Raw genomic sequence first — 21,822 nt, forward strand, 5'->3', positions numbered from 1 at the left:
TTACACTTCCTAACCCTAGATTGCTTAAACAGCTATAACCCATATCAAGATTTGGATCCAATTCCAAGGAAGAACACTCCCAGAGGGAGAAAACTTACAGTTCAAGGCAATCTGAACTAGGCTACCATACAGGGGGGTTTCCCAGTGACAGGTTCACATTACCAGCCTTAAAACAGCATGATCACTCTTCACGTATTGGTGCAGGGAAAATACACTGCAATACTATGTATAAACATAAAATAGATGGCCAACTGCACACACTGGGTGGATGATAACACTGCAAAGAATGAGAAACTACTAGCTTGACCAAGTCAAGGGGGGCGAGGGTGGGGAGTACTGTGTCACTTGAACACTAGTTCAATCTACTTGTGCCTCGGGCCAAGGATGGCAAACTTCTGTAAAGTGCCTGAGAGAAATGACTAGCTTTATGGGCCTTTCCATCAAAGCCAAAGAGCAGCCAGGCAACTAAGCACACTCCCCCGCCCCGCGGCAGGCAAGCGGTCTGGCAACACATTTTTTAAAAAAAGAACATGGCTGCATCTCCGTGCAACTTTACTTTTGGGAGCTAAAGTTTTATTTTCTATTTCCCCCACAACTGTTTTAAAACGGATAAACCACTCTCGTCTCGCAGTAAACAAAAGCTGAGAGCAGGGAGGGCAGGGAATCCACGGAGCGCGGGCGGCGGCGGCGGCACAGCCCGGGAGCCGGGTAATAAGGGCCGCAGTTGCCAGGCAGGGTCCCAAGTCCTCCCGCGGGACGCTGCGACCGAGATGACGCCCGAGTGAGAGCCGTCCCCGGGGCCACGTCCCAAGGACAGTGGGCGGCGGCAGCTGTGACCGACACGAGCCCAGCGGAGCCCGCTACGCGCGATGCCCATGTCCCGCAGGGGTCCCGAGGCGCCCCTCACTCAAGGGAGTCTCTGGAGCCTCCGCCGCAACAGGGGTCTCCACGCGGAGTCCCAGCGCCGTTTCTATGGTTACCTGTCCAGTACCGATTCAAACTGCCGTTCTTTATTGACAGCGCCATAGAGGACACGAACACTCCTGCCCGAAGGGAACAATAAAGCTTTCTCCATTCAACAGCGCTGGAGACGCCAAAAGGCAGCCATCTTGGGGCCGGGGACGCCCAGGGCCGTAGCCCGGATGTGCGCATGCCATAGTCACGTGCTGGGGGATGGTCTCGCGAGAAGGCGGTGCTTAAATCACGTGTGCGCTCTCCACCAATAGTAGGTCCCCAAGATAAGTTGGCACCTGGTCTGCTCTTGACCTCTGACCTTCACAACAGTACCTTGAGAGAAGTTTCCCTATCATGGTCATCCTTTACTTCGTGACTTCTGAGGTTAGCAGCGGAGGGACAACAAAGATTTCTTTCCTTCTTTTATAACCAACAGTCATGTGCTGGGCAGGGACGAGACAGATTTCTGGACTGGTCTTGGTGTGGGTGTACACAGCGTTTCTTTTGCCATAATTTTTACTCACAGCATCACAAGCTGGTTTTGAACCTGGGCCTGGGCGTCCTGGCAGTCAAATGGATGTGATTCGGGTCCCAGTTAACATCAGCCCCATTGGTGCTAGTCATGAAAGCTGTCACGGCATCACATAGAGACCCAGTTGCCCCTGCTAACTACTGATGTCCAGATCCAAGCTTCTCGTTGCAAAGTCGAGCTCCCAATGTGACTACAGCAATGACAATACTCAGTCGTCCCCAGCGATGTAGCTGTCAGCTTGATACAATGCAACACCTTTCAAACGGAAACCCAACCTATGAATCAGTCGTCACTAGAATCGCTGTCTCCTATTTACTTATTGGCACTGAAATTTGAAGCCGCTGCCAAAGACTATAAATTAGGACAGTCTGGGTCATTAGAACACTCTGGCTAGCAGTTCTAGTTCATTTCTGTTGTGATAAAATACCCTGACAAAAAGCAGCATAATGAATCTAATCCTGGAGCTTTGGGGGCAAAGACAGGCAGATCTCTGAATTTTGAAGCTATCTTGGTATCTATAAGGAATTTAAGGACACCTGGAGCTACATAATAATACCTAGGATGAGGAGGACCAAGGGGAGAAAGATCTATTTCAGCTTACAATTGCAGGTTAGTCTATCAACTTTGGGGAATTCAAGGCAAGACAAAGACTTCAAACCACTACTTACATCACATCACATCCAGAGAGAAATGAGTGCATACATGTTGTTGCTTGTGCCCAAATGAATTGTAGGCACAGTTCAAGACCCCTTTTCTGGGGAATGATGCCACCCACAGTGGACTTTATAGTCTGACATTGGTTAACTCAAGATACCTCCCCCCCCCCACACACACACAGGGACTAACCCAATCTAACAATCCCCTAGTGAGACTCTTTACAGGTGATTCGAGGTAGTGTCAAGTTGACAAAACATCACACCATGCTCCCTGTTGGTGGTTTGTCACCACTTGGCTACTTGCCACATTCAAACCAGCATTTGGTAGGGTCCTGCCTGGTGTGCGGTCACCTGGTCACTGTTATCCACACAGATCACCATCGCCTTCAGCATCAGATTTATCATTTTTGTAGCCTCTAGACCTCCACCTACAGCTGTTGTGAGTACTGATCCCCCACATCTAGCAGCCCCATGCTCACTTACAGCAGGATCCCCACAATGTAAGGCTGTCAGGTTTAGGAAGTAACTATGACATTGCTCAGCACATAGGTGATCCACAAGTAGGTACTAAATTATTGTGTTTTTTTAAAAAAACAACATGGATACTGGCCACTGTTCTGTATAGACATGGAGTTGACTTGCATCTCAAGCAATAGGAGTAGATTTTAAGCTCTGTTTAACCAGGTCCTGTATCACATAGAGTTAAAAGGAGGAATCGAAAGAAAAGAGGCCACCGTGCACACAGAATTTTCATGGTTAACAAAGAATGGGTTCTTCTTCAGTGCTGGGGATCTTGCAAATGGCAGTCAAGCCCCCCTTTTTTTAGCTACTTAAAGTCAGATTGTCAGTGTACTTGTGTCTGTGTGTTTGCATGTATGTCTGTGCATTATGTGGGTATCTAGTGCCTGGGGGGCCAGAAGAGGACATCAGATCCCCTGGATAGAAGTTACAGATGCCTAAGGCAGAGATGAGCACTGAGCAGGAGACATCTTTGGGAACTGGCTTGCCTACAATTCAGGAAGAAGAGCACCAGAAAGCTGGAGAAGGGTCCACGGTAGGGTTACAGAAAAGACTGTCCCTAGCTTCTGGCTGGTTGCCCCATGGAAGAATAAGAAAACAGTGTCTGGACCTCCTGCTACAGTAGCCTCACTTTCTCAGAGTAGCAACAGCTTTTGTCAAAATAGCATGTGCTTTCCTATCAGTAGAAGCTTGAACTTGATGGGGAAGACACTTGGGGACTTTCAACCCTTTCCACCTTAGAAGGTGGTTCTCGGCCAATGCCCCATGGAAGATACCAGGCATGGTTCCAGTTAATCCATCCACTGTGGAGTCCTAGGAGTGTGGGTCAGTGCTAGAACACTCAACTATTATCAAGTGGTCCTGACTTTGATCCCCAGCACCGAAAGGTGAACAAAATGAGGAGCTGCTGTTTCCACCACGTCAAGCCGCACCCAGTCATGAACATGGGAACTAAAGCAGCCACCAGCAGTTCATCGCTTCCTAGAGCAGATTCATCTGTGTTTATCTCCCCACCATGCACCGTGCCACATGAGTGTCTACAATATCTCCTCATCACCACTCAATGATCTGGGGGCTGTAAGGTGGGAAAGATAGTTCAGCAGTTAAAAATATTTATGGTGGGACTGAGAATATGATTCAGCAGTGTTTAAGAACACTGACTGCCCTTCCCGGGGACCCCAGTTCAACTCCCAGCACCCACACAGCAGCTCATAACTGTTTGCAACTCCAGCTCCAGGGAATCTGACACCCTCACATATGCAGGCCAAACACTAATGAACAAAAAAAATTAAACATTTATGGCTCTTGCAGAGGATTTGAGTTTGGTTCCCAGTATGTAAACCAGGCAGTTCACACCCACCTGTAACTTCTGTTCCAGGGAATGTGATGCCCTCTTCTGGCATCTGTGGGCACCTTTACTGGTGCCCTGTACTCATGGGCACATAGCCCCCGACACACACACACACACACTTAAAAATAAATATTTTTAAAAAGAGAAAACTGACTCAAAGAAAGACAGTAATTCGCCTACAGACACATAGCTTTCCAAAGAATTAAGGCGGAACCCTGGAGGCCTGACTCCAGAGTCTGTACTTTCTTAAACCTTGAATATTAACTGTTTTTTTTTTTTTTTTTTTTTTTTTTTATGTAATAGACATGTCCGGTGTGAGCAATGGAAAGATTATGGGAAAACACAAAGGAAAGAGCAGGAGGTGAGCGATTGTAAGGCTCACCACTCATCTATACCCTGTCATTAGAGCTGAGCATCTCTTCATCTCCAGACAGATTTACATTAGTTGGTGACTGTGGAGATGGCAATGACAATGACAGCTTCTACCCACTGATCGCTGTGCGTTGCATATTATCCCAAGCCCTATCCACCAACCAACACACTCAATTTACCTGGAGAGAGGTGGACAGACATCGTTTTACTATCATGAGCTCATTGAACATATTCAGGGTTCACAGCAGCCATCCACCTGCGAATGTTTCCCCCAAATCTGGTTCCCTCAAATCTGATTCCCCCCAAATCTGGTCCCCTCCCTGGTGTTGCTGCCTTCCAATCAAATCCCAAGTCCAGAGTCCTGTGCCGCAAAAGCCGAGTCTTTAAATAGCATTTTCCATGCAGCTGCTGCCGGGTCAGCTATCTCTGCCGCTCCCCAAGGCAGTGGTGTTATTTGTGGAATCAAAGTCAGCTACATACAGGCTGCACGCGTGCTTTGTGTTAGTTAGTTATCCGGGCTTTGGGTCCCCCTTCCCGCCTCTCCAAGTGTTAGTTTCTCCGCCCTTCCCTTCAGTCCCCAGTGAAGTTCCAGTCTTCAGATCTTGCCCAGTGGCCACCTCAGTCCCAGATGGTACTGCTGTTGGAATTTGCCCAATATCTCAGAAAGGTCAGCTGCCTGCTCGTCTATCCTAGATGACAAAAGACAAAAGGGCGAGCATCTTGCTCCAGCTGCACTGCCCAGCCTGGGGCACTTCTCGAGCCCTGTGCCTGCTGATATATTATAGATGAATTCAGTGTTTTGGTTGGGCCCAAGGCCAAAGACGCTCTCACATTCAGACGGTTGGGATCAATGTATCTTTTGACACAGTGCACAGACCCCTCATATTCATCTCACCCAGGACCCAAGGGCTGGTTTCCCCCTCAAGCCTGTTTCTTCTCCCTTTCAGCTCAGAGATGATGCCCACATTGGCCATTCTCTTCTATGTTTCTCTTTCTAGCCTTCAACCAGTCTTCTGTGAATTTACACTCGGGTTCGCTGTTCAACACTATAGGCATGTGCACACATTCATGGATGGACACGCAGACACACACACCCATATCATGGAGAGAGACTGTCTAAAATCTCTTTTATCATCTGAGCCTTCACTGATCTGTCCTTGGAGGGGTTCTTAGTGATGCACATGCTCCGAGCTCTTCCTTCCAATCTAAATTATAATCTTTTACCAGTGTAGGGTTTTGCCTTGGTGTTGATGGCTGCTGGATGATCAAGGTGGTCATTGCTGATGCTTGAAGTGACTGGCAGTTTCTTAGAACAAGACAACAGTGACAATCCTGGCTAGTTTTATGTCAGCTTGGAACAAGCTAAAGTCATCTGAGAGAATGAAACCTCAATTTAAGAAAATGTCTCCAAAGATCAGGCTGCAGGCAAGCCTGTGGGGCATTTTCTTAATTAATGATTGATAGGTGAGGGCGCAGTCCACTGTGAATGGTGTTAACCTTAGGCTGGTAGTCCTGGGTGCTATAAAAAAAAACAGGCTGAGCAAGCTAGTAAGCAGCACCCCTCCATGATCTCTGCATCAGCTCCTGTCACCAGGGTCTTCCTTCACTGCTTTTCATGATGAAAAGCAAAATAAACAATAGTAACACTGACTAAGACAGAGACCTTCCGTATGTTCATTGACTTACGATGCTAGAAATCGAAGCAGGAGCTCCTGCATACAGACACACATGCTCTACCACTGACTATATACATCCCTGGCCTCAGTTGACAGTATCAACATTCATACAAACAACATTAATCTCATTATATGTATCCAACAGAGCCTCTTCGAAACTATATGTACATTGCCAATAGCAACATTTTTGAAAGCAGGTTTCCCCTCCTCAACAGTGGGTTTAAAATATTCAGAAAACCACATTGGAAACAGATGTGCATTCATCAAGGCTTGTTCTGTACCTACAACACAGGCAGAGGAGAGATTTCCTATAATCCTTTTAAAATTATGTTTATAAACTTTATCATCAAAGGCCTTGAATAAGAACATCACATACCGAAACTAGCCAGACCCAAAGTCTCTGCGGCCCACTGAACTTCTATACGGTTAGAATGGATATACAGAACAGATGTGGGGCCTCACCTCAAACTAAAATCTTGTGCATTCGGAACCAAATAAATTGTATGCTCTTCTCCTCCACTAAAACCAAAATGACAACAACCACAACAAAAATCTTTGACGGATTTATAACTAGAAAACGACTACATTTATGTCCTCTGTCATACTGTGTCTGTTACCTGCACTCCGCCCTTCCTCATCTTCTTACATATACACGCATATTACTGGCTAGACTCCACGTGAGTGGGAGCATGAGGCTTATTTCTGAGGTTTCTCGACCTTGCTTTGCATCATACATTCAAAAACCACCCGTTTCCTGCCAAGTTTTTACCTTCATTCTTGTTTTAGAACTGAGAAGTGTCCCAGTTTTTATATGTGTGAAAATTCCCATTCATCTGTTGATGGAAAGCTAGGTTGGTTCCAATTCTCTCCACATCCTCTTCAACGTTCGTTGTCAGACGTAGTGATGACAGCCACGCTGACTAGGGCTGGGTCGTATCTCACAGTAGTTTTCATTTGTGTTTTCCTGGGGACTAAAGATAGTGAACATGTTTAAAACTAGCTATTGGCCATTTGTGTTTCTTTCTTGTTAAAAAAAACAAAACAAAACGAAACAAAAAACCTCTCTATTCAGTTCATTTGCCCATATGTTAGTTAGCATTCAGCTTCTGCATTTTCTGTAAATTCTACACTTTAGTCCCTGTCTGAAGCAGAACCGGTTAAGGTTTTCTCCCACTGTCTGGCCTGCCTGTCTATTAACTCTGTTGATTGTGTCTGCACAGAAGCATTTTAAGTTCGTGTGTCTGTTGATATTGGAGTTACTTCCTATGCTGCAAGTGTCCTATTTAAAATGTTCTTGCTAAGCTGGGTGTGGTGCCTCTCACCTCTAATTGCAGCACCCTGGAGCAGAGGTCAGTCTCTGAGTTCAAGGGCAGCCTGCTCTACAAGAGTGAGTTCCTGGACAGCCAGGGCTATGCAGAGAAACCCTGTCTCAAAAACACAGACAAGTGAGTAAGCAAATGAAAAGTTTGTGATTACCCTAACCTTTTTTTTTGTTTTGTTTTGTTTTTTTAAGTTTCTTGTGCTTTCTACTAAAATTTTTAGTGTTCCAAAGTTTCAAGTTAAGGTCTTTAATCTATTCTGAACTGATTTTTGTGCAAAGTAAAAGAACCTGAGTTCATTCTCCCAGAGGCAAAGTCCAGTTTTGTCAGCACCATCTTGTTGAACAGGACACGCCCCCCCAGGTGCGTTTCTGCCCCCTCTGTCACAAACTAGGTGGAACAGCTTTGCAGGTTCATTACGTGCCCTCTCTCCTGCTGCGCTGACCCTCTGTTTATCTGTGTGCTGGGCTGTCTTTATCACTGAAGCTCTCTGGTATGATCACACCCCAGCACTGTTCTGTCTCCTTACCATTGCTTATCTATTGGTAGTATTTTGTGGTTCCGTTTGAATTGATACATTCATTTCTCTAAACCTGTGGGATCTGACACGAAAACTTTGATAAACATTGCATTTCATCATGTGTGTTGATTTTTGGTTATAGACATTCTTTACCATATTAATTCTGCCAGTTCAGGAATAGAGAATCTGTCTCTGTTTTCTAGAATCTTCTGCGGTTTTTCTTCTTCTGTAACTTGAGTTTTTGTTGTAGAAATCTTTCATTCTTTGGTGAGATTAGTTTTCTATTTCTTCTGTTTGTTTGTTTTTGTTTGTTTGTTGGTTTGTTTTGAGACAGGGTGACTCTATGCAGCCCTTGCTGTCCTAGAACTCACTGGGTAGACCAGGCTGGCCTCGAGCTCACAGAGATCCACCTGCCTCTGCGTATTCTATAATTCTTAAAGGCTCCAGTTTTCAGAATGATAAATGAGTCTTAGCTTCTGTGATGAATAATATTGATTGTCAAACTGACATAATATAGCATTACCTAGGTGTCAAATCTCTTGATACCCTTATGAGAGATTATCTAGGTTACACTAACCACAGTAAAAAGACCCACCTTAGATGTGGGCATCCCCATCTCCCAGCTGCTATGCTGAACTACATACAATGAACCTGGGCACTGAGTCTGCTTCCAGATTGTGGACACTGTGTGACCAGCTGCTTCAAGCTCCTGCTACCTTGGTTTTCCTGCCTTAATGGGTTACACCATGAACTCTGTGGTAAAATACTCCCTTTCTCCTTGAGTTGGTTTTGTCAGACTATTTTTACTGCAGCAGCAGAAAAAGGAAGAGCTCCAACTTAAACAGCCGCATTATCCCCTTGTCTATAAGTCTGTGATGTGACCTTGACTTCTCTACAGGTGTGTGGTGGCCCATTGGGACTGGTACTGTTAGGAGGTGTGGCCTTGTTGAAAGGAGTGTGTCACTGTGAACACTGAAGCTTCACCAAGTCTGGAAGAGTCAAGTTTTTCTCGTGGTTGCAGTCAGATCAAGATGCAGAACTCTCAGCTCCTCCTGTGCCATGCCTGCCTGGATGGTAATGGATTGAACTTCTGTAAGCCAACCCCAATTAAGTATTTGTTTTTATAAGAGTTGCTTTGGCCATGGTGTCTCTTCACAGCAATGGAAACACTAAGACAAGATGTTACCGTCCTTGATGGCTTCCTCCATTTCCTCTCAGTTAGGACCCTTTTGCATACTGTGGTGACTTTTATCAGTGGTCAGAGCTATTGTTTCTGGGTCCCTTGTACCTGTGGTGTGACCTCGTTCCTCTGTGGACGTTGTTTCTTTTTTTTCAGCCATGTTTCAACCCCCAGAATGGACACAGTTAGGCCTTGGCTCTGGATTAGACTTTTGCTCATGGAATACTGTGACCATTTGATCTTTTTTCCAAACTATTAAAATTTCTGTCCCAACAGTGAAGCTTTCCTGTCTTCCGTTTCTAGCTTACTGAAGGCATGGATATATTCATAATATAATTTCTCTCATACAAGTTAGCATACTCAGGAAAGAAGCCTACATTTGGCCTGACATAGTGTTCAGCCCTTTCCTGGACTTGAACACTCAGAGGCCATGTAGAGTTAATGAGAGGGTGGGGGTGACAGTCATATGTGGATGGAGAGGTCAGGTGACACACATTCATTGGCTCAGCACGTTATCTCTTCTGAGCACAGTCCATAGCAGCACCAGACAAATAAAGCAGCAGAAGTGAAAGGTCAGCCATCAAAGGCCATCATAACAGATACAATAATAGTGAAAAGGCCTGAACTATTTGAGAATTACCAAAGCATGACTCCGAGACCCAAAATGTGCACAAGCTGTTGGAAAAGCAGAGTTGGAGAACTTGTTCAAGGCAGGGATGCCTTACACACCTTTGATTTATAGAACAAGAGGCACTTCAGGCCCAGTGTCTCAGGACAGCATAAAGAAGACTGGTTCTAACTGCTGCCAAGAGATGTGCCCAACCTGCTTATCTGTGCTGTTTTCACAATAGCAGGGGGATAGAGGAAGCCTAGCTGTCCATTTGCTGATGGATGGATAATGAAAACATGGTGTACACACACACACACACACACACACACACTCATGCATGCACACAAACACATGCACATAAACACATAAGCACACAAGCACACACGCAGAGAGAGACTGGAATTTCATTAAGGGATAAAGAAAGCCTGAAATGAAATTGTAGGAAAATGGATGGAACTAAGACATGCATTAAAAGGTAATTAGCCTTTAAATGACAAACCCCATGTGTTCTCTCATGTTCAGATACCAGCTCTGAGCAGTTACATGTGTGCATTTGTGTGTACATAGGGGAACGTTAGGAAACTAGGAAAAGGCCTATTAGATACGGGAAAAGAATTTTTTTAAAGAAGTTTTTTTATTTTTAATTGTCTATTTGCCTGCACGTATGTATGTGCATCATGTATGTGCCTGGTACCCTTGGAAGCCAGAAGAGGACATCAGATCCCCTGGAACTGGAGTCATAAATGGATGTGAGCTGTCATGTGGGTGCTAGGAACAGAATCTAGATCCTCTGCAAGAGCAGCAAGGGGTCTTAACTAATGCTATTCTCTCTCCAGCCCCTTCTGGCATAGCTTTTAATCTTATTTTGTTTTCTCTTTAGACTTTCTTTAAGAAGATACATAGGTACACAGCAATTTTGCATGTTCATGGGGTCTAGTGTAGCTTTCAATATGTATGAATGATAATTATGTCAGAACAGTTAGCATATCTACCTCCTATAAATGAAGTAACATTGTATCATTTCCTTCTTTGGAAGACAGTCAGCATCCTCTCTCTGAGCTGTGAAACTCTGTTGCTAACCTTGGTTATCCCACTTTGTCAAGTACTTGTATCAAAGCTTACCACATTATTTTAAGTTTGAATCATGTGAACATATATTATTTGATCACTTGGTGCACTAATATGTAATATATATGTATTAATATATATGTATTAATGTATACACACACAAACCTAAATACACAAACACTATGTGTTAATATACACACACACACACAAACCTAAATGAAGAGAAAGCTAGGACAACGATGTATCCAAATAAACCCAGAAGACCAGAAAGATTTTGGTTTTTTTTCTAAAGTCCTTTCTCTGTGACAGTGGCAAACACCATGGAGAAGGGACCTCAGTGGGCAAGTGAGCTTCCTGGAGACAGTCACCACCATTTGCACAACCAGGATGTACCTCAGAGAGGCACAACCCCAGGGGTTCATCTCTGGATTGCTTCTTGCTGCTGCTCTGCCTTTTCATGTTTCTCATGTCTGTATTCCTCATACATATGGCATTGTGTGATTGGGTGGGGAGACCCTCACTGCCTTTAATCTGACGTGAGTGTCTCCTGGAAGACACAGCCCACTCTTTTGGGCAGTTTTTCTGCAGATCAATATGAAGATGAACTTTTATAAAATAATTCTAACCAGATAAACTAATGATTTTACAGAATTCCTGATTTGATTTAAATAGTTTTAGGAAGTTAGGTAGTTGATAGAAAGTTTAAGGAGGTGGTTTAAGTTATTTTGACAGAAAGATATAATAATGTTAGAATTAAGAATAGAGCGTGCCCCCTCCTTGGAGAATAGTGGGGTCTGCATGGGATAGAAATGGAGTACAGTGAGCTTTCATGCGTTACAAGAATGTATCTGTACGAGAGAGAGAAACATACTTGGGACAAGTTAATGATCAAAGGAAACATTTCACTCTAGGTTGGGTTTGAGTTCCTGGATCTTGTGATGCAGGGATGTGGCCACGGGTTTCAGTGTGCATCATGAAAAGACAGGGTTATGAATAAAGAATAGATATTTTTATGAGTACAGGAATTGAGGATAGATGATTATCCAGGTTAGCTAAGTAAGACTTTAAAAATAATATGTAAGGTTGGTGAGGTGTTTCTTGGTAACACCAACTGTCATCAGCTAAGCATAGGAAAAAAACTTGCTACTATAGACTGGCTTAAACCTTGTTAATTAATGACAAAAGAATTATTGCTTTGGGGTTATGATGAACTTGTGGAGAGAAAGATAGATGGAAAATGTTTAATTAAGTATGAGTTTCAAAAGAAAAATGCATATTAATCCTGTTGTAATTTCCTTTTGTGCAACGATTTTAATCTGTTCTTGAAGAATATGTTCTTGTGATTGTTTTTGGAGAATATGTAACTTGTGGCTATGAGGTAATCTTTTTTCTTACATAGAGAATCTTTGTCTTAGGTGGAATAACAAGGCTAAGAGAAAAAAATAAAGTTGGAGCTTGCTTTTTCAAGTTTTCTCCATCCATCAACTGTGTATATGTGTGTATATGTGTATGCATGCATATTTATATGCATATGTATATATTGTATATGTATATTTGTGTATGTATATATGTATGTGTTTAAGTATATTGGATATACATTTATATATTGTGTGTATCATGTGTATATATGTATATGTTATATGTATGTATATAGGTATGTGTGTATGTGTATATGTGTATGTTGGTTGGCGCTTTGTTTCAACCACCCAATGTGTGAATGTGTATGTACGTATGTATGTATATGTGTGAAGTTGTTGGAGCTTGTCTTGCTTCATCTACCACGTGTGTTTGGGGGGGGCGCTTCTACAGCAGGACAAGCAAACTCATAGTGGTAGCTGTGATGGGAACACATCCTCTCAGAAACTGACAGACAGAAAAAGCAAAGACATGGAGTGTCTGAGTACTCAGCATAAATAGATTAAAAAGACCCACCCCAAGCTTAGAACACTGACAGTCTCCAATCATAGAGGCCCAGGACACTGATCTGTCACCAGTCACACAGGGTTCACAGAAGTCGGTCACACGTTAAGCTCCAGAGGAATGAAGGAGTCCCTAAGAGTTGAAAGAGACCCGAGCAATTAGCTGAGCCAGGCAGGAATCAATGATTAAAAGTTGCACAGGTCTAGAAACTCAGATTCAAGCCTCTAATTCCCAGGGCAAAGATAGCATTGTCAGGGAGCTTAATATCTAAGACAGAGATGCACAAAACCAGCGAAATGTTGCCAAGGCATTTTACTGGGGAAATTAGAGCTTTGAATGCATTTCTTAAAAGTGGGAAGGCAGAAAGAGGGAAGTCGCAGAGGTTTCTGTCTTGTGACGATGGGGAAAAACCACTCATTGACTAGCTTCCTGGCTCCTGATGATGGGAAAACATCACTCATTGACTAGCTTTCAGTCTTGTGTTCATTTCTGTTGCCATTAGTATACCTCCCAGGACACTTGTGTGCCCCAGTGTGCCAGTCTCTCCCACATCAGTCATCAATGAAGATGATGCTCCCTGCATCAGGTTGAACAAAACTACCCAGCACAGTAGGTAAAGGTGCTTACCAGGCAAGTCTAAACGCCATGAATTCGATCCCTGGGACCTATGGTGGATGGAAAGAACCAAGTCCAGATTGATGCATTCTCTGACCTCCACATTCAAGTTAGGGTGTGTCCCTCAGTAAATTTTAAATGAAGACATGAAAAGAGGCAATCTCTCTCTCTCTCTCTCTCTCTCTCTCTCTCTCTCTCTCTCTCTCTCTCTCTCTTTCTCTCTCTCTCTCTCTCTGTGTGTGTGTGTGTCTGTCTGTCTCTCTCTCTCTCTCTCTCTCTCTCTCTCTCTCTCTCTCTCTCTCACACACACACAAAGAGAGAGAGAGAGAGAGAGAGAGAGAGAGAGAGAGAGAGCACATACTGCTCTTAAGAGAGCTCAGCTGAGTCCCAACACCCATACTCCTGAAACTCCAGCTCCAAGGGGTTGGATTCTCTATTCTGGTCTCCTATCTCACCTGCACACACATGGAACATACAGCCTAGGTATATTTAAAACATAAAAGTAATAGTTCACTGTGACAGAACTACGTGTGCACAACAGCAAGAGATTTGCTGCAGCAGGATGCTCTCTGAGTTACAGATGATGATGGTGGTGATGATGATGTTGATGAAGATGGAGTCGATTATAAATTCGGTAACAGGAAACCCCAAAGTAATGTAGTTCAAGGACTTCTGTTAACGGCATCAGCATCAAGTTTCTGTCCTCAGTGCATGGTCTTAATTTGCACACTGGCTCCTCTTAGACACAAGATGGCTGCAGGAATGCCATACGTCACATCACCACAGCTATGTTCACTGCTAGAAAAACCGACTCTCTGCTGTTTGTTTATTTTTTCTTACTGTTTTATTTTTTGTCATAGAATTTTTAAAAAAATAAATTAAATTTTAAAATTAAGAAAAAAAAAATTCTCTCTTCCCAAACTCTGTCCCCTGAGCCCTTCCCTCACATGTCTCCTGCTTTCTTGGCCGTGACATGCATATCTAAGCCTGCCATTGGCTAGAAGACTGGGGGTGGGGGGTGCAGTGCCCCCTGAAATGTGTGATTGAATAAAGGAAGATGAAGAATATCAGAGTGGCTTCAGGAGAGACAGTCGACCGTGAGAGGCACTGAGGGTTCCAACGTCTTATGAAGATGGAAAACAGTGGAAATATTCTTTGGGGGAACAAATGTGAAATACTACAGTTGATACAAGGGGAAAATGGACTGAAGCATCCTCTGCTCCATCCATGACTAAGAGTGCCTAGTAAGTTCTAGCTGCTACTTCAAACGCGGTCAGCAAGCACTCCCACTCAAAACATTACCAGGCCACAGAGATTTTGCAGGCAAATCCTACCAAGCTTTTGGAGAACAGATACCCCTACTGAAGTTTTTTGCATAGAATAAAGGAGACAGTCTCCCAACTGATTTTTAAAATATAGTTAAGACAAATTATAACTAAATAGGTAGAGTATAAAAAGTCTTATAAACTAAAAAAACGCAGTAGGATTTATTTAGAATGAGATAAATCTACCAAGATTCCTTAGAGAAAAATTATAGTAGATACAAGAAAAACATCAAGTTGTGGTTAAAGTAGCTTTCTTACCCTGATACATTTTCTCTGTCAAAAGCCTACAGAGGAGCTGGGCATAGTAATGTGTGTTCATAAGCCTGACGCTCAGGAGATAGAGGCAGGTGGATCTCTGTGAGTCTGGGGCCAGCCTGGGTACAGAGTGAGTACTTACTCCAGCCAGATGTGCTGGTCCACACTTGTCATCCCAGCCCTTGAAAGCTGAGGCAGGAGGATCAGTAGTGCATAATCATCTTTAGCTACATAATAAGTTGTTCTCCCTTCCTCGCTGTTGGGGTGGAAATGTTTGCTCTGAGCCATTGTATACTGGGAACATTTTAAACTTTTACAAGGGATTACAGCTAAAAGTTTGCCTTAGATCTCTGAAGAGTCTGTGGACTTTTTGAATAATGTTCTTGGGACCATGGAGATTTTTTTTTTTTGAAACTGGGCAGAATGCACTCTGCATTGTATGATGGCCATGTGGCAGGACGTGTCTTCGGCTGTGTAAAAGCTCTCCTTTCTGCTATGTGTAGGAACACCAGCTAGTGGCTCTGTTTTAGGAGACTGGGACTTTTAGGAGGTCTGGCTGGTGGAAGTGTCACTGGAGATGGGCCTTAGAGGGTCAGAGACTGGCTGTGCTGACTAGTTTTATGTCACCTTGACACAAGCTACAGTTGTCTGAGAGGAGGGAACCTCAACTGAGAAATGCATTCATAATATGAAGCTGCCCTAATGTCTTTAGGGCATTTTATTAATTAATGACTAATGTGGGAGGGCTCAGTGCATTGTGGGCAGGGCCATCCCTGGGTTGGTGGCCCTGAGTTCTATAAGAAAGCAGTTGAGCAAGCCATGGTGAGCAATCCAGTAAGCAGCATCCCTCCATGGCCTCTGCATCATCTCCTGCCTCCAGGTTCCTGCCCTATTTGAGCTCCTGTCCTGGCTTCCTTGAGGGTGGGTGAAAGTGTAAGCCAGATTAACCTTTCTTTCCTCCTCCTCTTTTAGTCATGGTGTTTCATCACAGCAGCAGTAAGCTAAGACACTGGCCCTGTTTGGGTCCCATTCTCTGCTTCCTGATCTACACCATCTCCCCATGCTGCAGCTGCCACAGGACAAACCACATTTGCTGCTCTGGCTTCCCCATCATGAGCTCGAATAAACCTCCCCTTGATCAGACTCTGTCACTTGAAGAAAACCAAGGGAAGTAATCCACCACCGGGAGGAGCCAGAACTGGTCCAACCACTTTGGAGAGCAGTTTAAGTGAAGTGCTGTCTGGTGACTTGGGCCACTTTCTAGCACAGATCACATCTGTGTAACCAACCTTGGGGAAAAACCTGACCTAAACTCACCGAGATACATCACGGCCTCATTACACCACACACTTGGATATAACTTCAATACCCATCAGTAGAGAATTAGTAAAACACAAGGTGCATGGCCGAAGGATTCATTGTTACTGTCAAAAAGGACTGAACTCCATACCTGTCCACATCAGCGCACCTCCGAGGAAGAGAACGGTTGGCATAACCACATACCTATTATCTGCCCTAAGCACATAGGAGAGATAGAGTAAGCTGTTTAGCTAAGTGGATACGCGTGCTTGCAATGTAAATGCATCTGGGAGCACACACAGAATGACAGAGAGCCTGGGAGTCATGCTCATGGGACAAGAGGGCTGAAGCTGGAAATCAAAGACAAACAGTAAAAGATGAAACTGAGGAATAAAACAGCAAACCAAATGCTTAGCCTGGGACCAGACTGAAACCTTGTTAGAGCAGGTAGTATCCTTTCTGAGCTAGGATCTCAAGTAGCCCAGGCTACATGCAGAGCCCCAACTCACTGTGCAGCAGAGTAACCTTGAACTTCTGATGCTCTTGCTCTGGCCTCACCAGCACTGGAGTTGCAGGCATGCCTGGTTTCTGGGGTGCTGAGGATGGAACGTGGGGCCCCATGAAGGTTAGGCCTGCATGCTGCTAACTGGGCCCCATCCAAGTCAAGTCAGCAAACATGGAGTGCTGCAGACAGCTGGCTGCTCGATTGTAGCTCCTCTTCTGAGAGAGAATAACTCATAATCCTACTACCTCAGTGGCACAGGTACTCATACTGCTGGGAATCACCACTGTGCCCAACTAGGATTTCTGCTATGAGCAGTGTCTTAGTTAGGGTTTGACTGCTGTGGACAGACACCATGACCAAGGCAACTCTTATAAGGATAACATTTAATTGGGGCTGGATTACAGGTTCAGAGGGTCAATCAGAAACATGGCAGCATCCAGGCGGGTATGGTGCAGAAGGAGCTGAGAGTTCTACATCTTCATCTGAAGGCTGTTAGCAGAACACTGGCTTTCAGGCAACTAGGATGAAGGTCTTAAAGCCCACCCAGGCAGTGACACACCCACTCCAACAGGACCACACCTTCTAATGGTGCCAATATCTGGGCCAAGTATATACAAACCATCACAAGCAGGCTAAACCCTCACCCCTAAAGACCATCTCTGATTGGGTTGTGGCTCCACCTGGGATCTTTCGATGACTTATCTGAACATCTTCCTCTACAGAGCTCCACATCATTTGCCTCCAACCTTTTTATCTCATCAAGAGGGGCGCTCAAAACTTGCAGTTATTTCATAGGAGGCCATTGTCATGGCTGTCTTTCAACGCTGTTTTGTTTTTCTCATTTGGAATTGTATTTCTAAAGCATCTCTTTTCCCCGGCAGGTTTTGAGCCATCTGCCATAAAGGAGGCACTTAAGATTTCCGTGGCAGCGAAAACAGATTAAGCAAAGGTTTGCCTTTCATGTGGAGTGTATTTCTGTTCCGCTTTCAGGTCTGCACCTCAAAGAGCCTTTATTTTGTTTCAGTCGATTGAAATTGAGGCCTGGGTACCGGATGAAATGCCTTCGCGCTTCTTTCAACTATTCCGAGTGCGGAGGAAATCTCCTGCCTCAGATATCCACATGGCTTCCTTCATGTCTCTGCTCTAATGTCAGCTTTTTTATTTGGGGGCGTCAGGGCTTGAGCCCAGGGCCTCGAACATGCCAGACAAGTGCTCCACCACTGAGCTACCCTCAATATCGTCTTTTCTTCTTTTTGAAGCTAGGGTCTTACTTTGTCTCCCTGGTAGGCGTAGGACTCGGAATCCTTTAGCCATGGTCTCTCAAGTCCTTGGATAACAGGTGGGCACTACCACATCTGGCTCAAATACCATCCTCAGAGAGGCTGTTAGTCATTTATGATAGCATCTCCATGGCCCCATCATCTACTTAATCCGATTTATTACCCCCTCTCATGTGTGTGTGTATGTGTGTGTGTAGGTCAGAAGTTGGCACTGGGTGTCTTCCTCAATTTCTCTCCACTATATTTCTTGAAATAAGAGCTATCTTGGAACCTGGAACCTGCCCGTTTGCCTAGACGGGCCGGACAATAAGCTCTAGGGAATCCCCCAGTTTCTAGCCTAGGATGGCTATTGCAGGCCACATCTGTCCTTCTACACGAGTGCTGGGGATCCAAACTCGGGTCCTCTTGTTAATACAACACGTGCTTTACCACTGAGCCACCCTATCCCTGGTTTGCTTTGTCGATTTTCACAGCACCTCTTATATACCGGTGTATGATGACTTTTGTTCACGACTCACTTCCCCATGTGGGAATATGTCAAACCCTTGACAGCAGGGACTTTGTCTCCCATCAGGAGTCGGGTCTGGAGGGGAGAACATATTCCCATTAGGTATCTGCTTGAGATCGGGGTGCCTGGCCCTGTGAAGAAGTGTGTACCAGCCTCTCCATTTATAGAGTTCTCTGTCCTGTGTACCCTCTGTAACCAACCCAGGTGACACGACTCCTGTAGTCACCCTCCCACTGAGCGTACATGCATTCCGTTGATATTTACTGACCTCCTGCTGTGTGCCAGCTGTCTTGAGTTTCTGTGGCCATTGAACAACACCAGGCCTCAGGGACTTTAATTTTAGTGGTATCTATGACCTCGCATTTCTGAGGCTGGCCCAGTCATTAGAAGTTCCGGGCTGGCTAGATGGCAGATGGCTCAGCAGGTAAACGTGCTTGTGGCGTAAGCTTGCTGGCCTGGATTTGATCCTGGGATCCCATGTTGGAAGAAGAGGAAACTGACTTCAGAAGTCTGTTTTCTGACCTCCACACACGCACTATGACACACATGTCACACACACACACACACACACACACACACAATTTTAGAGTTGACATGGTGTTACACACCTATAATCTGAGCAGTTAGGAGAGTGAAGTAGACAGATCAGAATTTAGCTAAAGGTATATGAGACTCCTGCCCAGACTAAACAAAAATCTTAGCCAATGCTGGGTAAGTGCTGAGCACCAGTATCCTAGGAGACAGCCAGGATAGAACCACATATAATGGCTTTAGAGCCCTGCTAGTGCCTGGTTTCCTCCAGCCTTCTAGATTGCTTTAGTGACTGTCTCTTCCCGGGGGTGGCTTCTGATGGCTTCTCTCCCCAGTAGACACAGACACAACCTGAGAGTGGTATTTGTCATAGACCCTCTTTCCATGACAGACTCGGCACCCACTGTCCATTTGCTAGAATGGATTCAGGGCACACCTAGTTTGTGGGAGTCTTTTTATATATAGCTTAGTCTAGCCTTAAACTTGCAACCATCCTCCTGCCTCACCCTCCTTCATGCTGGGATTACAGACAAAACCCACTGTACCCAACAATCTAGGGTTCTTTACTTCGCTTTTAAAAATAAGGAACTTGGATATAGGTATGTTGAGAAACTTCTTCAAGGGCGGAAGGCAGAAATGCTTGCACGCTTACATGTTTGCACGCCTGTGCATGGACACCTACCTGTTAGCTCAAGAAACAGATGTGGTGAAGTGCAGGCCAAAGATATGCAGCTGTCTGAGCTAGAGAGCACAGATGGAGATTAGATTTGAACAAAGAAGATGCGCCAAGGTGGGTTTTAATACCCTCACCTGGATGGATCCCTATTCACAAAGGCCTGAGCACTTTCTGTCCTCAGAAAGCTCACAGCCCTGAGCTCTCCACAAACACCCTTCCCTTGGTCATTCTCTCTCCCTTTGCTGCTCTGTTGTCTTTGCTAACTCCCATCACTACCTGAGGACACACTGAATGTTGGTGTGCCTCCAGATACACAGGCATTTGGAACACCACGCTACAGGAGGGCTGAGACTTTGTCTCGGTGTGTTTCTAATGATGGTAGTAAATTCAGCTTGCAGGGAGTTGGAAGGTGGGAAGCATCTCAAGGACATGACAGAGACCTGGGATAGGGGAGGCACTCAAGAATCAGTTGGGTGACCTTAGCTGTGACTCACAGAATTGGGGATATTGAACCTGAAAAGGCTACCTCCTATAGCCAGGCAGGAACCCCAGTGGAGCAATAGGGACACCAAACCACCCACAAAACTTTTGATCCAAAATTTATGCTGCCCACAAGAAGTGCAGGGACAGGGGATGGAGCAGAGACTGAGTGGTCAACCAATAACCAGTCCAACTAGAGATCCATCCCATGGCCAAGAACCAATCCTGGACACTATTAATGATACTCTGTTATGCTTGCAGACAGGAGTCTAGCATGGCTGTCCTCTGAGAAGCTCCACCCAGCAACTGACTCAGCCGGATGCAGACTCCCACAGCCAGTGTGGAGCTTGGAGGCTCTTGTGGAAGAGCTGGAGGAAGAAGAGCAGCCCCGAAGGGAACAGGAACTCCACAGAAAGACCAGCAGTGCCAACTAACCTGCATCCTTGGGGGCTCTCAGAGACTGAACCAACCAACCAAAGATCATGCAGCCCCTTCCCTCCACTGCATGTATGTAGTGGATGTGCAGCTCGGTCTTCTTGTGGGTCCCGAACAACTGGAGCAGGGATTACCTCAGAAACTGTTGGCCGTCTGTGGGCTATGTTCTTCTGGCTAGGCTGACTTGTCTGGCCTCTGTGGGAGAGGATGTGCCTAGCCTCTCAGAGACTTGATGAGCCAGGGTTGGGGGATACCTAGGGGGAACTCTACCCTCTCAGGAAAAAAAGGGGAAGGGGTGCGGGGAAGGATTGTGGGAGAAAGTGACCAGGAGGGGGTGGTGAGTGTCGCGTAAAGTGAATGAATAAAAAATAAGTTAAAAAACCCTTACTGTCTGTAAAAGTTTGCAGATACTTTGTATCTTCTATGTAAAAGGCAATATCTATGATCAACAAGAGTTTTAATTTTTATTACTACTTATATAGTTTCAAGAAAGACTATTTTATATGGAAATGTTTAATATTTTATTAAGAGTCTCCTAAATACTTCTCCTGTATATTTTAGTGGGGACATTTCCGTTTAAAGGTTGTATTACATTTATCTTATGTACTAAAAAGCTGTCCGTTTAACTTTCAAAATAAATAAATAAGTGGGGCTTGGTGTGTGGGAGACCCTGCGAAGATCGGCTGACAGCGGCCACGTGTGTGAGCACGTGCGAAGGCTCCCACATGTCGCTCAGCACGACACCGTCGGGCAACCGCTCACAGTGCTGTACCACCTGACTTCCCTTTCCTGCTGCTCTGACCGAAGCAACTGAGGGACAACAGGCTTACTCTGGCTCACATTTCAAGAGTACAGTCCACCATGGCGGGGACATCAAGGCAGCTAAAGCTTAAAGCTGGTTCCTCGAATCCCCAGCCAGGAAACAGAAGCCATGATGCCTGCGACTGCTCTGCTTGCTTTCCCCGTTTATATAGCTCAGGATCCCAACAGGAACTATCTTAACGTGGGTGGGTCTTCTAACTCACATGCTCAAGATACCCCTAAAAAGAGACCCACTTCCCAAGTGATACATGAGTCTATCCAGTTGACAGCCAGCAAGAACATTGCAGGCTTGCTGCAACTCCTTAGAGACTGAGAACAATTTTGGCTTGATGGTACTATTGCTTGGACCCAGGGAAGAATGAGGGGTGGTGGAGAGTTGAGATGGAGAAAGCCAGGAATGGTAACACACATCAA

The 21,822-nt window shown here is 45.0% G+C and overlaps 1 protein-coding gene across 1 annotated transcript in view; it reads right to left on the reverse strand.

Moving 5' to 3' along the window:
* The window catches only part of ZBTB40 (zinc finger and BTB domain containing 40), a 67,551-nt gene extending 66,307 nt beyond the window's left edge, over positions 1–1,244 (reverse strand). The window contains exon 1 of the mRNA XM_080921592.1: positions 981–1,244. The gene's annotated coding sequence lies outside the window, so the exon portion shown is untranslated. The remainder of the gene's footprint in view (positions 1–980) is intronic.
* Between the last annotated feature and the right edge of the window lie 20,578 nt (positions 1,245–21,822).

Source organism: Micromys minutus (genome assembly GCF_963924665.1).
Source record: "Micromys minutus genome assembly, chromosome: 9".
Classification (NCBI taxonomy): Eukaryota; Metazoa; Chordata; class Mammalia; order Rodentia; family Muridae; genus Micromys; species Micromys minutus.